This window comes from Rhinopithecus bieti, unplaced genomic scaffold (genome assembly GCF_001698545.2).
Source record: "Rhinopithecus bieti isolate Rb0 unplaced genomic scaffold, ASM169854v2 scaffold_35569, whole genome shotgun sequence".
In the NCBI taxonomy this organism is placed as follows: Eukaryota; Metazoa; Chordata; class Mammalia; order Primates; family Cercopithecidae; genus Rhinopithecus; species Rhinopithecus bieti.
This window is the reverse complement of record NW_016815046.1, coordinates 447,802-463,675: the sequence shown is the minus strand read 5'-3', so window position 1 is coordinate 463,675 and position 15,874 is coordinate 447,802.

The window sequence follows — 15,874 nt, the reverse complement described above, 5'->3', positions numbered from 1 at the left end:
AAACACAATGGCCAGGTGCAATGTCTCATGCCCATAATCCCATTCCTTTGGGAGGCCAAGACAGGATTGCTTGAGCCCAGCAGTTCCAGACTAGCCCTGGCAACAGAGCAAGACCCCATCTTTAAAAAAAAAAATCTAAAAATTAGTCAGGCATGGTAGCACCCACCTATAGTCTCAGCTACTTGGGAAGCTGAAGCAGAAGGATTGCTTGAGTCCAGAAGTTCAAGGTTGAATTGAGCTATGATTGTAGGCTATTGCATTCCAGCCTGGGCAACAGAAATGAGACCCTGTCTTTAAAAAATTGTAAATACATAAATAAAAGCATGATTGCTTCCTCACCTCCTTTAGGTCTCTGCTTTAATTTTACCTTCTAAATGATTCCTTTCTCGACCACCTATTTAAAACAGCAGCCCCGGCCGGGCGTGATAGCTCACGCCTGTAATCCTGGCACTCTGGGAGGCTGAGGCAGGTGAATCACCTGAGGTCAGGGGTTTCAGACCAGGCTGGCCAACATGGCAAAACCACATCTCTACTAAAAATACAAAAATTAGCTGGGTTTATTGGCACATGCCTGCAATCCCAGCTGCTCAGGAGGCTGAGGTGGGAGAATCACTTGAGCCCAGGGGGTGGAAGTTGCAGTGAGCTGAGATTGCACCACTGCACTCCAGCCTGGGTGACGGAGCGAGACTCCATCTCAAAAAATTAAATAAATAAATAAATAAATAAATAAATAAATAAATAAAACAGCAGCCGCTTCCCCACACCATATACTTTCTCTGCTTAATTTTTCTCCATGGTTTTTATTGCCATCTGACATTCTGTATAACTCAATCATTAATTTGATTATTGTTTGTCTTCCCCAACTAAAGTATACACTCTTTGAGGGCAGAGGCTTTTATATCTTTTGTTCTCTGTAGCTCCAATACTTAGAGCAATCCCTGGCACACAATAGATGGTCAATAAATATTTTTAGAATGAATGAATAGGTGAAAGATGACAGAATTGACAGGACGTGATAATTGGTTGAATGGGAAGGGGTAAGAGGAAGTGGTAAAGGGGCAAAGGTAGGTTCCCAGGTTTCTAGCTAGGTTAACTGAGGGGATGGCCTGCTATTCAGTGAGATAAGGAACACCAGGCAGGATGGGGAGAAGCAGGTTTGGAGGTAAAGGGTTGGAGGTGAAGGAGGTGATGATAAACTTGAGGCACTTGTGGGCCGTGTACAGAAAGATGTAGAGGCAACAGGACTTTGGGCTGAAAGAATAGATTGTGCAGCCTTTGGAGTCCTTATACATTAAAAAAATATTTGTTGTGAACCCACTTGGTTCCAGACCCTACACCAAGCATGTTGGATACACAGATGAGTAAACTGAGGTTGTTACCAGAAAGCGGTCCTGATCCAGATCCCAAGAGAGGGTTTTTGGATCTCATGCAAGAAAGAATTCAGGGAGAGTCCATAAAGTAAAGTGAAAGCAAGTTTATTAAGAAAGTAAAGGAATAAAAGAATGGCTACTCCATAGGCACAGCAGCCCTGAGGGCTGCTGGTTGACCATTTTTTTGGTTATTTCTTGAGTATATGCTAAACAAGGGGTAGATTATTCATGAATTTTCTTGGAAAAGGTGGGCAATTCTGGGAACTGAGGGTTCCTCCCTTTTTTATACCATATAGGGTAACTTCCTGGTGTTGCCGTGGCATTTGTAAACTGTCATGGCACTGATAGGAGTGTAGCAGTGAGGATGACCTGAGGTCACTCACATGGCCATCTTGGTTTTGGTTGGTTTTAGCCAGCTTCTTTACTGCAACCTAGTTTTTATTGTTGTCGTTGTTGTTGTTTGATACTGAGTCTCGCTCTGTCACCAGGCTGAAGTGCAGTGGCATGATCTCTGCTCACTGTAACCTCCGCCTCCCGGGTTCAAGTGATTCTCCTGCCTCATCCTGCAGAGTAGCTCGGACTACAGGCACATGCCACCAGGCCCAGCTAATTTTTGTATTTTTGGTAGAGACAGGGTTTCACCATGTTGGCCAGGGTGGTCTCAATCCCCTGACCTCGTGATCCACCCCCCTCTGCCTCCCAAAATGCAGGGATTATAGGCATGACCCACTGCACCCAGCCTAATGCAACCTCTTTTATCAGCAAGTTCTTTATGACTTGTATCATGTGCTGACCTCCTATCTCATCCTGTGACTTAGAATGCCTTAACTGTCTGGGAATGCTCAGCCTCATTTTACCCAGCTCATATTCAAGATGGAGTTGCTCCGGTAAAGGCCTCTGACAAGGTCATGCAAATGGATGACATTACATATAAAGTCACAGTTACCACACAGTTGATAACAGCCAGTGTTACTGAGGGGGCAGTAAGTAAGCACTCTCATAGACTTTGGAAGCAACTGGAAAAGGGTGATCTTTCTGGAATACAATTTGACAATGTATGTCAAAAAGTTTAGAAATTTACATATCCGTGACTAGCAATTTTCCTTCTAGATATATATATTTGCTGGTCATAAGCACAAGATCTGCTATTCACCAAGAGGAAAAGGGAGGGTATGACCAGCTAGTGTACTAAGCAGACACCTAGGAGCCCCATTCAGTGATGCACCAGCAGGACACCCTAAGAGAGGTTATATGGGTCCCATCTGGATGCAGCTACAGAAAAGTAACGGTCTATCTCTGGTTCCTTGCTCATGTCTAAGGCAGACTCTCACAGAAGGGCAATTGGCTCCCTGTTCTTGTTATTCGTCTCTGCAACACAAACTAATCCAAGACTTAGTAGCTTAAAACAGTTATTGTATCTCATGATACTATGGGTCAGGAATTTGAGGGGTGATCAGCTGGGTGATTCTTCTGTTCCATATGGCACCAACTAGAGTCACCTGATGGTACTAAGCTGATACCTGGGCCAGTTTGGAACATCCAAGATGGCTTCATTCACAAGCCTGACACCTTGGTGGGAACAGCTCTCAGGCTGTAGTCTTAGAGCCTATCCATGTGATCTCTTCAGCAGGGTAGTTGAACTTCTTAAACGGTGACTCAGGGCTCTAAAAAAAACCAAAACAGATGTGACCAGTCTTTTTAAATGCTAGTCCTAAAATTAGCATAGCATCACTTTGACCATATGCTAAAGGTCAAAATGTAATAGGCCAGTCATAGATCCAACCTCTCAACAGGAGGAATATCAATGAATTTGCAGCCATCTGTAATCTGCCACACTCTCTGGTTCAGGATTTTCAAGGGGGCAAGGTCTGACGCATACATCCAAGTTGTTATCCTTCTGCTCCTCTTACTGTGTGGGCCAATTTCTCTCTAGAAGTGTCTTGCAAAGTCAAAATCTCTCCACTTCTTTCTTCATAGGAAATGAGGCTTATTATAGCAAACAAAAAGGATCCCTTATGCTATCATTCTAATCCCAAGGCTGTCTGGCTCCATTAAGATGCTAAGCTGGCTCTCCTGAGAATGCCATTTGCTGTGAAAGAGATGTAATCAGCCTGGCAACATGACTCATCCAAGGGTGTGGAGTTTCTACTGATCAGTTATCACACTGGTCACCGGCAATAACTGGCCATTCTGAAGGCAGCTAAGTCAGACGTTCAGACCTTCGTTATAATTCCTGAATATTCTTGTGAAAGTCATTGAGACTTCCTTATTTCCCATTAGTGAAGAGATATAGCTCTTGCCAGTGTTATAGACAGTTTAAAATCTCTTAGGGCATCACGAAGTACACAAAAAGTGCCTGAGGGGTGGCCAGAAGTGAGAAGATAGCTACAAATTGGTGAGGCACCGTCAAGTCAAGTAGAAGAGCGACTAGTGGCACTGGGAAACCTCACTGAGAAAGCTGATCAGAGAGAAGGTCCCAAGAGGCTGGAAGATCCTCTCATCTCAGCCTGACATCAGGACTCGCCTTGCATTATCTTTATATCAGGAGGGCCTCAGGAAGGTTTCTCTGAACGTAGATACCTTTCTACCTTGCAAGGCTGGCAGGTGGTTACAAAGGGCACAGGCTTTCCAAGTGCTCAAAGAGAGGACAGGTGGCTCATGCCTGTAATCCCAGCACTTTGGGAAGCCGAGGTGGGCAGATCATGAGGTCAGAAAATCGAGATCATCCTGGCTAACAAAGTGAAACCCATCTCTACTAAAAATACAAAAAAATTAGCCAGGCGTGGTGGCGGGCGCCTGTAGTCCCAGCTACGCAGAAGGCTGAGGCAGAAGAATGGCGTGAACCCGGGAGGCGGAGCTTGCAGTGAACCGAGATCGCGCCACTGCACTCTAGCCTGGGTGACAGAGCAAGACTCTGTCTCAATTTTAAAAAAGGGGGGGAAAGGACAGAAACTTCTGGAAAAGCATTTGGTGCAGCGGGAAAAAAAAAAAAAAAAAAAAAAAAATTTCACCAAAAGGACAGTCTTTCCATTCCCTTTAATTCCATTGCTAAGCCTCTGTTAAAAGAAAAACTTCAGCCAAATTAAATTTAAAGGAGTTTAATTGAGCAATGAATGATTCACGAATTGTGCAGCCTTCAGAATCACAGCAGATTCAGAGAGACTATAGTGATGCCTGGTGGTCAGAACAAATTTGTAGACAAAAAAAGGGAAGTGACATACAGAAATTGGAAGTAAGGCATAAAAACAGCTGGGTTGGTTACAGCTGGGCATTTGCCTTTTTTGAACACGTTTTGAACACTCAGCAGTATATGGGTGGTTGAAGTATGGCTGCTGGGACTGGCCAAGACTCAGCTATTGTTACAGGTGCATACTCCTAAATTAGGTTTTTAATCTTGTCTACCTATCCAGTTAGGTTACAGTTCATCCACAAAGACTCAAATATAGAAGTATGGAGTCCTTGTCAGACCATGTTTAGTTTGCTTTGATACCTCATAACTGTTCATTGCAGCTCTAGGTCAGGTTGAGAGGTTGGAAACTTCCAGAATGGTGAAGTAATAACCTTCCCAAAATCCACTCTTCAGAATACATGGCCAAAAATAATAATAATAATAATAATAATAATAATAATAATAATCAACTTTTAAAACTCTGCAGTTAACCAAAGGCTTACAAAAAACCCAAGGAACATTAATGCAAGAAAAACTGCTGAATCTTGGTAAGAATAGCAAAATGTTGTAACATTCTAACTTGCACTATTCCTGTACTCCTCACTCCCACTCTGCAGAAACCTTGAAAACAGCAGCTATGCAATTACGGAAGCTATGAATATGAGCAGCCTTACTGCCACTGGAGGTATAACCTGGGTTTAGAGCTCCCCCAAAAGCACGTCTCCTTAGAAATGTCACTATTTTACCTGTCTTTCAGCTCCCTGGAAAAGTTCCATTCACAGGATGTTATTGTCATTATTTGATTGCTTGGGATCTGGGGAGTAGAACTTATCCCTAGGGTATTTGTCAAAAACAACCAATAGCAATGATTTAACATGTGGCTGCCTGAGGCTGCAATACCAGTTGGGGCAAATGGGAGCCTGGCAAAACATTTAAAAGGAAGATCTTGGGAAGGGGATATTCACAGGGGCTTTGAAAAGCTCCAACATATCACAGGGGATCTGGAAGGCCATACACATGGCAGAGCTGTGTGTGCTCAGGAAAGACCTAAGTGGAACCTAACTTCTCACCTCTGACTGACCTTGCAAGCAGGAAGTCATACCAGAGCATTGAAAGTGTGCCCCAACACATAGCTAACAGTACCCCTTGGCTAAGGCTAGAGACTTATTAGTTCAAAGAACTTAAGAAAACCTCTGTTCAATTATTAGCCGACCACTAAGTTAACTGAGTAGGACTTCAATCATAATAGGAAATACTTATTTACAGAATTTGTCCAGGAAAGTTACTAAGCAAACAGTAAAACAACAAAACAGCAACAACAAACCCTGGATACAGAGGGTACAGGTTGAGCATCCATAATATAAAATCTGAAATTTGAAATGTTCTGAAATTTGAAAGTTGAGCACTGACAGGATGCCATGAGTAGAAAATTCCACAGCTGACCTCACGTGACAGGTCTCAGTCAGAACTTTGTTTCATGCACAAAATTATTCAAAGTATTATAAACAATTACTTTCAGGCTCTGTGCATAAAGTACGTAGGGGAGCAAACATAATTTCTTTTCCTTTCTAAGTTCTTAATTGAGACACCCTCCTGAAAACAAAAGTAAGTTAACAGAAGAAAACAAGAAGAAGTTTAGTAATGCATGCTGTACCATCACAGGGAAAGCCCTCAGTTCAAAAGTATTTCCCTCTCAAGGCAGTGGTTCTGGGGCCTTGCTTAAATAGTATTGTTAACAAGAGAGGGGTCCTGATCCAGACTCCAAGAGAGGATTCTTGGATCTTGGGCAAGAGAAAGTTCAGGGCGAGTCCACAGTACAAAGCAAAAGCAAGTTTATTAAGAAAGTAGAGGAATAAAAGAATGGCTACTCCATAGACAACGCAGTCACAAGGACTGCTAGTTACCCATTTTATGGTTATTTATTGATGATATGCTAAACAAGGGGTAGATTATTCATGCCTCCCCTTTTAGACCTTATAGGGAAACTTCCTGTTGTTGCCATGGCATTTGTAAACTGTCATGGCACTGGTGGGAGTGTAGCAGTGAAGACAACCAGAAGTCACTCTTCATGGCCATCTTGGTTTTGTCGGATTTTAGCCGGCTTCCTTACTGCAAACTGTTTTATCAACAAGGTCTTTATGACCTGTATCTTGTGCTGACCTCCTGTTTCATCCTATGATTAGAATGCCTTAACCATCTGGAAATGCATCCCAGTAGGTCTCAGCTTCATTTCACCCAGCCCCTATTTGAGATTGATTTGGTCTGTCTCAAATACCTCTGACATTCCCCACCACCCCACTTTTAAAAGACAACCCTAATTTCAAGATTTGCAGAGGAATGAAGATCTATCTTCTGTAACTTCTTCAGGCAGAATAGGGGCAATGATGTTCATGCCTAACTATTAGTCTCTTATATTTGGGGTAGAGAACAGCTCAATCAGAAAGCATTGGTATGATGAGGGCTATTCATAACTTTTGAGTTCCAACAAAAGGTGATATCTGGAATATTAATAAGTGTTCAATTTAAGAAAACATTGAGTAACCTCATCCTTATTCATATACAAAGAGTACAATAGCAATATATTACACAAGAGTAAGGCAAAATAAGTAAAATTATCCCAAGTAAACTAAATTAGAAGGCTGTCCATGAACTGGGCAGCTGTTGGAACCAAGCTGATATGGGGTTGCTAGATGATTTCAATATGTGCCTAGTATTAGAATATTGATCCAGATTTTACATTACCCATGCCTCTTGTTTCTTCTGAGCAGCAGCCAGAGATCACTGGTTGGTTCACAGGAATAAGCAGGATCAGTCTTAATTACAGGAAATAAACTGATAAACAACTACTGAGACTAGAATTTAATAACAAGTGTACCATCGTTCTTGAAACATAATTTTCTCTCTCCAGTTTCCCATTTTATTAAGACAAATCATGGTAAGACTGATTTGTTTTATTTTACTTGGCCTGATTATTTGTATAAAGTGCAGCAAGAATAATTATTTTCACATAAGCTCTCTTTAAGTTGCCATTGATGGAACTCTGTTCCATAAAAGGAATCTTAGATAAGACTTTTTTAGAGCTGCCATGGGTCTGTACCCTCAAATACCTGTAAGTTGAATAAATTCCTCTCCTCCTGAGGTTCCAAGATAACTTAGCTCTCCTAGGCCTGATAGAAAGTGACATTCTTTACTTACGACATGTCAGGAACCCTGCACAGGGACTGTGTAGACAAGGTATGACGCCAGTTTTCCCAAGGGACTTTTATTGGCTCTATAAGTCAAATTTAATTCCTTAAAGGAAAACACACCATTCCAGTCAAAGCCTTGGTAAAATAACCAGTTTTCCAATTGTGTCCTGTTACAAAAGAAAACAGATTCTTATTGCAAATAACTTATGCAAATAACTATATTGCCATAAATTAAGATTATTCACATGTAGTTTCCAAATTCTGGAGAAGCAAGGTAGAGAGAAACAAATATGCTCTAAATTAGGTTCATAGGAGTATACTTTACCTAATTGATAAAAGCCATAAATAGCTTAAAATTTGTTTTCTTGACTTTGAAAACAAAACAAAGAATCAGCAACGTTTTAAGCAAAAGTTAAAAGATTACTTTAGACTTCTTTTAGTTTACTCCATGCAGTTAATTTCTCTTCTGTTTGATATTCATGAACATTTCAGTTCTCCATGAGAATTCTGAAAGTTGTTTCTTCTATTCTAATGTCATAATTTCCAAAGTTATCAGAAACCTGCATTTAAGAACACCTGTTAGAGTTCTATAGCTGACTATAAACCACCTTTTGAAGAGGATTAAAACAAGACAACAGTTCTTTGTGGATGACAAAATGTTTTAGGACNTGTTATTGTCATTATTTGATTGCTTGGGATCTGGGGAGTAGAACTTATCCCTAGGGTATTTGTCAAAAACAACCAATAGCAATGATTTAACATGTGGCTGCCTGAGGCTGCAATACCAGTTGGGGCAAATGGGAGCCTGGCAAAACATTTAAAAGGAAGATCTTGGGAAGGGGATATTCACAGGGGGCTTTGAAAAGCTCCAACATATCACAGGGGATCTGGAAGGCCATACACATGGCAGAGCTGTGTGTGCTCAGGAAAGACCTAAGTGGAACCTAACTTCTCACCTCTGACTGACCTTGCAAGCAGGAAGTCATACCAGAGCATTGAAAGTGTGCCCCAACACATAGCTAACAGTACCCCTTGGCTAAGGCTAGAGACTTATTAGTTCAAAGAACTTAAGAAAACCTCTGTTCAATTATTAGCCGACCACTAAGTTAACTGAGTAGGACTTCAATCATAATAGGAAATACTTATTTACAGAATTTGTCCAGGAAAGTTACTAAGCAAACAGTAAAAACAACAAAACAGCAACAACAAACCCTGGATACAGAGGGTACAGGTTGAGCATCCATAATATAAAAATCTGAAATTTGAAATGTTCTGAAATTTGAAAGTTGAGCACTGACAGGATGCCATGAGTAGAAAATTCCACAGCTGACCTCACGTGACAGGTCTCAGTCAGAACTTTGTTTCATGCACAAAATTATTCAAAGTATTATAAACAATTACTTTCAGGCTCTGTGCATAAAGTACGTAGGGGAGCAAACATAATTTCTTTTCCTTTCTAAGTTCTTAATTGAGACACCCTCCTGAAAACAAAAGTAAGTTAACAGAAGAAAAACAAGAAGAAGTTTAGTAATGCATGCTGTACCATCACAGGGAAAGCCCTCAGTTCAAAAGTATTTCCCTCTCAAGGCAGTGGTTCTGGGGCCTTGCTTAAATAGTATTGTTAACAAGAGAGGGGTCCTGATCCAGACTCCAAGAGAGGATTCTTGGATCTTGGGCAAGAGAAAGTTCAGGGCGAGTCCACAGTACAAAGCAAAAGCAAGTTTATTAAGAAAGTAGAGGAATAAAAGAATGGCTACTCCATAGACAACGCAGTCACAAGGACTGCTAGTTACCCATTTTTATGGTTATTTATTGATGATATGCTAAACAAGGGGTAGATTATTCATGCCTCCCCTTTTTAGACCTTATAGGGAAACTTCCTGTTGTTGCCATGGCATTTGTAAACTGTCATGGCACTGGTGGGAGTGTAGCAGTGAAGACAACCAGAAGTCACTCTTCATGGCCATCTTGGTTTTGTCGGATTTTAGCCGGCTTCCTTACTGCAAACTGTTTTATCAACAAGGTCTTTATGACCTGTATCTTGTGCTGACCTCCTGTTTCATCCTATGATTAGAATGCCTTAACCATCTGGAAATGCATCCCAGTAGGTCTCAGCCTCATTTCACCCAGCCCCTATTTGAGATTGATTTGGTCTGTCTCAAATACCTCTGACATTCCCCACCACCCCCACTTTTAAAAGACAACCCTAATTTCAAGATTTGCAGAGGAATGAAGATCTATCTTCTGTAACTTCTTCAGGCAGAATAGGGGCAATGATGTTCATGCCTAACTATTAGTCTCTTATATTTGGGGTAGAGAACAGCTCAATCAGAAAGCATTGGTATGATGAGGGCTATTCATAACTTTTGAGTTCCAACAAAAGGTGATATCTGGAATATTAATAAGTGTTCAATTTAAGAAAACATTGAGTAACCTCATCCTTATTCATATACAAAGAGTACAATAGCAATATATTACACAAGAGTAAGGCAAAATAAGTAAAATTATCCCAAGTAAACTAAATTAGAAGGCTGTCCATGAACTGGGCAGCTGTTGGAACCAAGCTGATATGGGGTTGCTAGATGATTTCAATATGTGCCTAGTATTAGAATATTGATCCAGATTTTTACATTACCCATGCCTCTTGTTTCTTCTGAGCAGCAGCCAGAGATCACTGGTTGGTTCACAGGAATAAGCAGGATCAGTCTTAATTACAGGAAATAAACTGATAAACAACTACTGAGACTAGAATTTAATAACAAGTGTACCATCGTTCTTGAAACATAATTTTTCTCTCTCCAGTTTCCCATTTTTATTAAGACAAATCATGGTAAGACTGATTTGTTTTATTTTACTTGGCCTGATTATTTGTATAAAGTGCAGCAAGAATAATTATTTTTCACATAAGCTCTCTTTAAGTTGCCATTGATGGAACTCTGTTCCATAAAAGGAATCTTAGATAAGACTTTTTTAGAGCTGCCATGGGTCTGTACCCTCAAATACCTGTAAGTTGAATAAATTCCTCTCCTCCTGAGGTTCCAAGATAACTTAGCTCTCCTAGGCCTGATAGAAAGTGACATTCTTTACTTACGACATGTCAGGAACCCTGCACAGGGACTGTGTAGACAAGGTATGACGCCAGTTTTCCCAAGGGACTTTTATTGGCTCTATAAGTCAAATTTAATTCCTTAAAGGAAAACACACCATTCCAGTCAAAGCCTTGGTAAAATAACCAGTTTTTCCAATTGTGTCCTGTTACAAAAGAAAACAGATTCTTATTGCAAATAACTTATGCAAATAACTATATTGCCATAAATTAAGATTATTCACATGTAGTTTCCAAATTCTGGAGAAGCAAGGTAGAGAGAAACAAATATGCTCTAAATTAGGTTCATAGGAGTATACTTTACCTAATTGATAAAAGCCATAAATAGCTTAAAATTTGTTTTCTTGACTTTGAAAAACAAAACAAAGAATCAGCAACGTTTTAAGCAAAAAGTTAAAAAGATTACTTTAGACTTCTTTTAGTTTACTCCATGCAGTTAATTTCTCTTCTGTTTGATATTCATGAACATTTCAGTTCTCCATGAGAATTCTGAAAGTTGTTTCTTCTATTCTAATGTCATAATTTCCAAAGTTATCAGAAACCTGCATTTAAGAACACCTGTTAGAGTTCTATAGCTGACTATAAACCACCTTTTGAAGAGGATTAAAACAAGACAACAGTTGTTTGTGGATGACAAAATGTTTTAGGACAACCACAGCCAAAACATGATTGAAAAGAAGTTTGTTGCCTCTGTGGCATACAATGATTTTATGTAACAATTATAATTATTAGTAACCTACAATAAGTTTTATTATATTTGTCAGTGCTTCTTGTATGATTTTACTATACCAAACAAGGCAAATTTTACCTTTGCATTAGTGTACTGTTAAACCCAATTCTTAATAAAACCTTATACATAAATCTGTCCAATCTTAATCCATTTGACCATAAGATAAGATTTTCATAAATCTTGTATAACCCTTTACAAATTTTTATTAAGAGCAGATTATAAGCAGATTTTGCTTTAAGAAAACTTGTTGTTCTTTTATTCCACTGTTCAATTTATGGAAAAACTGAATGATACCCCTTTAACTTCAGCCAGTATGTTCACACACAGAATCTCTTTTACAACTAATTTTTCACAAACCTTCCACACCTTGCTTAAATCTTCAGCTTTACCTTATCTAACTTAAAACAATCCTTTAACACTTTAGGCATAAAAAATCCACATTCCTATGACTTCTTATAATCTTTTACCAAAAACACATTTCACTTTCTTTACACACCTTGCACATAAAACTGTTTTTTAGTCTCAAATACATGTTACACTGTTAACTCTTAGCAACTCTTACGTCTGGTGAAAAGCCTGGTTAGTAAGCCATTTTAATTATGTACTAGTGTGGAGCCTAGGACCCAGACAGAAGTGCAGAGAAGTCCTGACTCTTTTCAACATCTAACTTCACAGGTCCCAAGCCTTACCTAGCTGTAAAGCAGGCAAGTTGTACAGTTAAGCATCACAGTAGTATTCTATGAAGCATTTAGGAGGCCTAATCACCTTTAAATTTTACATTTCTTGCATAAATTCCCTGTTATGGGAATTTCGTGACCTACACAGACTATCTACGACATGCTTTGACTTTGTGACTTATCCTAAACATCCCTTTTTTAAAACAACCAGTTATTTTAGTTTAGGACAAGAATTTACCATATAAGAACCTTCCTTGTATAAAGTCTCTTTTCTTTATAAACTTCTTTGCATAGCTATGGGGTATGGCTAATTCCACATGTCTCCAGGCCTTATCTAGAATCTAGGGCTTCAAAGTAGGTAAACTGAACAATTTTTAAAAGTCAAAGAAGCAGTTTATGACCTTAAAGCATTTAGTAAACTTAATATCTGACCTGTATAATTTAGACCAGATGTTTACATTTTGGAAGATATTTTTATTTTACCAATAATTTAAAAAAAGTCTCTATTTTCCAAAGATTACTAAAGTCACATGAAGTAAAAGGCATTACACTGTCTACTTTTTTGACAAAATACTTGATTTAAGCACTTATTTTTAAGCCAATTAATCAAAGCTCTTTCATATATAATCACACACACAACACATATAAATACACAGACAGACAGAAGATAAAGGACTCATTCTCTAAACCAGGAATTGGACCCTGAACCTAGGCCACCATTATGAAAAGAGAAAGCATGGCCACATGGTTACAAGGTCAAGCTCCCAAGGACATACTAGACAAGAAGGAAACCTCATCCAGTTTTTTTCAGGGACCTGCAGCAAAGTTTGTAGCTGACCAGTTTGTTGGGCCATTTTGAAAAGCCCATGTTCTATCCTAAGGTACCCCTCCTTATGACAGAACAATACAGAAAAACACACAAAGCGCACCAGATTTACTACAGCTTAACACTAGTCTCTCAAATCCTTTTTCCATTAATCATAACTTTACAGAGGAGATAAATGCGATTCTTACCATTAATTCAACTGGTTAGCATAGAAAGAGAGAGAGAAAGAGAAAGAAAGCATTGCCTGAGGCAGGGTGGGGAAGGCGAAGAGCTCAGGGAGACCAGAGAAAGATCCACACATTGCTCAAACGTTCAGGCAGCCGCTTGTTGGTCATGAAGGGATCTTTTCCAGCAGTTTCATCAGCTCTTAGGTTTTCCCTTTTAGGGAAGAAGACACTCCCCATGTCCTATGATCCTGTACATGCCTAATCCTGTCACCCACAGCCGTCAGCAATGAGTGCAAGGCAGATTAATCCAAAGAGAACAGCAGTTAGCATCCCATAGTGCCAAACCCATCCTTAGCCAAAAGGGACTTTACCGAGAGGGGCCTCTAACCCACTTTGTCTTAGGAGAGACTCTAACTCCTCTAAGTTGAGCCTCTAACCCAATCCCATTCTTTACCAGGTATATGCACCCTACTTACCCAAAGTCAGCCAAAATTGGTGCAAGCAGATGATTTTTAGTTGGGATTAGGGGTCTCTTCAGTATCATCCCTTCGTGGTTGCCAGAAAGGTGTTACAGGAAAGTGGTCCTGATATAGACCTCAAGAGGGGGTTCTTGGATCTTGGGCAAGAAAAAATTCAGGGCGAGTCCACAGTGCAAAGCAAAAACAAGTTTGTTAAGAAAGTAGAGGAATAAAAGAATGGCTACTCCATAGACGGAGCAGCCACAAGGGCTGCTGGTTATCTATTTTTATGGTTATTTCTTGATGATATGCTAAGCAAGGCTGGATTATTCATGCCTCCCCTTTTAAAAGACCATATAGGGGAACTTCCTGTCATTGCCATGGAATTTGTAAACTGTCATGGCACTGTTGAGAGTGTAGCAGTGAGAATGACCAAAGGTCACTCTTCATGGCCATCTTGGTTTTGATAGGTTTTAGTTGGCTTCTTTACTGCAACCTATTTTATCAACGAGGTCTTTATGACCTGTATCTTGTGCTGAACTTCTATTTCATCTTGTGACTTAGAATGCCTTAATCATCTGGGAATGCAGCCCAGTAGGTCCCAGCCTCATTTTACCCAGCCCTTATTCAAGATGGAGTTGCTCTGGTTCAATGCCTCTGACAGTATTTTCACAAAGACCCATAAATCTTATATAGTGACAAGACAAAGAAGGCTTTTAAAAGGCAGGAAAATGTGGAAAGGTGAATTTATGAGAAGAGTAAAATCTGCTCTAGATGATCTAGCAGCACTGTTTCTGACTTCTGTCTCTCAGTTTATAAGCAAGCATTATAAAGGGGCCTATCTTTAAGTGGGAAAGGCAGAGAGCAGGGTCAGAGTGTGCCCCTGTGTTTAAACCTTTTATAAGACTTAACTAAAATCCCCAGTACTTTAGAGAAGAATATTTTTGTTTCCTTCAGCTGTATATGAAACACAAATGAATTTCTTATTTAGACTTGGGTCCCATCCCCAATATATCTCATTGTATATATGCAAATAATCCAAAATCCAAAATAAATCCAAAATCCGAAACACCTTTGTTCTTAAGCATTTTGAATAAGGGTTATGTGACTTGGTCTGATTTCCACAGTTACTACATTACATTATTTTAAATGTCCAGTTTTGAATTACTAGGTATGGGGTTTCTTTTTGGGTTGATGAAAGTGTTCTGGAACTAGTGGTGATGCTTCCAGAACCTTGTGAATATACTAAAATCCACTGAATTATATGTACATTTTAAAAGGGTCAATATTATAAGACATATTTCAATTAAAATTTTAAAGAAAAAAAGTCCAGTTTTAACAAAAAAACTTATGAGATGCACAGAGAAATCAGAAAAAGACATACACAAGAAAAGATGAGTCAATAGAAATTGAGGAAATCCAGATACTGTACTTATTATACAGATACTTTTAATCATCCAATATGAATATTTTCAAAGAATTAAAGGAAATCATGTCTAAAGAGTTAAAGGACTGCATAATAATTGTATCTACTCAGCAGAAACCTTATAAGCCAGAAGAGACTTGGGGCCTATTTTCAGCATTCTCAAAGAAAAGAAATTCCAAACAAGAATTTCATATTCCACCAAACTAATCTTCATAAACAAAGGAGAACTAAAATCTTTTCCAGACACAAAGATGCTAAGGGAATTCTTTACCACTATACTAGCCTTACAAGAGATCCTGAAGGGAGGTATATACATTGAAACCACCTGGCCAACATGGTGAAACCCCATCTCTACTAAAAATACAAATATTAGCCAGGTGTAGTGGTACATGCCTGTAATCCCAGCTACTGGGGAGGCTGAGGCAGGAGAATTGCTTGAACTCAGGAGGTGGACGTTGCAGTGAGTCAACATCGCGCCACTGCACTCTAGCCTGGGTGACAGAATGAGACTCCATCTCCAAAAAAAAAAAAAGGAAACCAAAGAACGATACCTACTGCCAGAAATACATACTTAAGTACGTAGACTACAGACCCAATGGAGCAAAAACACAATAGAAATTACAAAGCAAAAAGCTAACAACTTCACCATAGGATCAAAACCTCACACATAAATATTAGCCTTGAATGTAAATGGTCTAAATGCCCCACTTAAAAGGCACAGAGTTGCAAGTTGGATTAAAAAAACAAGACCCTTCCT